The sequence below is a fragment of the Lipotes vexillifer genome, unplaced genomic scaffold, assembly GCF_000442215.2.
Source record: "Lipotes vexillifer unplaced genomic scaffold, Lipotes_vexillifer_v1.1 scaffold1108, whole genome shotgun sequence".
Taxonomy (NCBI): domain Eukaryota; kingdom Metazoa; phylum Chordata; class Mammalia; order Artiodactyla; family Lipotidae; genus Lipotes; species Lipotes vexillifer.
This window is the reverse complement of record NW_006770064.1, coordinates 728,786-730,895: the sequence shown is the minus strand read 5'-3', so window position 1 is coordinate 730,895 and position 2,110 is coordinate 728,786.

Genomic DNA, 2,110 nt, shown 5'->3' with positions numbered 1-2,110 from the left:
TTTTAAAATTTTGTATATGATTTTTATTAAAGTATTACCTATATAAGACAATCTTTCAACTTTCATAACCTCTATTCTGGTCTACTTGATACATTTAAAACATCAGAAATAAGTGATGAACTACTTTTCCGTTGTAAAATTTACTAATCCTTTAGCTAGACATTGAATGTATGAATGAGTTATGAATAATTGTAGATAGATAAAAGCACATTATATGTAAATCTTTAAAAAGTAGCTTAATTGTTAATCAGCTATATTCCAAGTTAAAATAAAAAGTTTAAAATAAAACTAGTTTAGAGCTATCTAAAGAAAGAACACTCAACAAATCAAAATGAATTACAAGGCAGAGGTGCAATGCTTAATTCTTAGGAAACCTAAGAGCCAGAAAGAAGCTGTGTAGGGTACAATGATTAAAGTGTGCACCCTAACATCAGCTTGCATGGGTTTAAACTCTGACTCTTATACCTGCATGTACAATGTGCTCAAATATTCTATGCCTCAGTTTAATCAACTGTGAAACAGAAATAATAATACTTCATAAGATTTCTGAGATGATTAAGTTAGCATTTAAAATGGTGCATAGCACACAGACATGATCAATGAATATTATTAAAAATAATTATTAGCAAAGTAGTTTTATTAACAAAAAAGGAGAGAGGATTAATGTTGAATACTAAATAGTAGTGAAAAGGATGGATTAGTCAATGGCTAAGGACTTTTAAAAGGCTAAAATGACAATATTTTGTTGAAGATTTCTTTATAAGAAAATATATTTGAAGAGAGTTAGAAGTAATAAAGTATTTAATTGACAGCAGGAAAGTAGGTCTCTCAATCTCCTCTCGAACTTGGATATTTAATAGTTCTTTATATAAATTTTGTTGTACTTTTTATACCAAGATGTTTTTTCCCTGGTTCTCAAAAAACATATTTTAAAAAAGGAAAAGGAAAACCCTATACACATTGTTCAAAAAAGTATCACTAATGATATATTAATAGAATATTCACTTCTGGACTTAAGAGTCCATATTATCCATCAATGTAATTAGTAAAGACAAATGCTAATTATTATTGAATATATGGCTGTTTTTAAGATCTTGTCAGTGGTCTCCAGGAAAAAGATCACTAGGTATACACCTGTAATCAAACAAAGTTGGGTTTATTACTTGCTTCAGTGAGGGAGACCATAAATTATGTGGAACCATGGATCATCTCAATTTGAGGGCATTAGGAAGACTGTTACAGGTTTTAGCACTATGACAGGTGATTCTGATAGGCCATTTGAGTATGTGGTCTTTACTCTGAATGAGATGCTGTCAGGAAGTAGAGGAAATTCCATGATTTGATATCTTAATATATATCTTCTAGAAGACAGGAGAAATTTTATAAAGCTAAGTCTACAATTAGTAAAGAAGCAGCAGTCACTCCTACTACCCAAGAAGAGGGAAAGTTTGCTAATTTTGCACTTTAAATGGTGAACTTGTTTTTGGTTGTGCTAAGACAAGACTACAGAGTGGCCTTGTTTTCTCATTGATTTCATCACTTTTCAAAAAAGACACAGTGTCTTTTTTTTATTTTCTTGCTCTATGAACTTGTTCATGTTCAAAAGGAGAACACTACAGCCTAGCTGTGGGTGCCAGGTAAACTTCTAACAAAACCAAGGCCTAGATATTTATGTCACACCATTTTCCTGGTATCAGAGGAGGCCTCGTTTCTTTCTCAAACCCAAACCAAAAAATAACAGAATATATCTCAGTGGTCCATGTATATTAGTTACCTATTGCTGTGTAACAAGAAACCCTGGAATTTAGCATCTTAAAACAACAAACATTCTTTATCTCAGTTTCTGTGGGTTGGGAATTTAGAAATGTGATAGGTAGGTGATTAAGACTCAGGGTCTTTTATGACAATTGTAGTCAAAATGTGGGTTGAGGCCACAGTAATGGGTAGGCTTGACTAGGGTTAGAAGATCTGCTTCCAAAATGACTCACATACATGCTGTTGCCAGACTGTCTCAGTTTCTCACCATATGGGCCTGCCAGAAGACTGCTCAGGTATCCCATAGCATGGCAGTTTGCTTTTCCCAGAGAAAATGGTCTCAAAATACAAAATG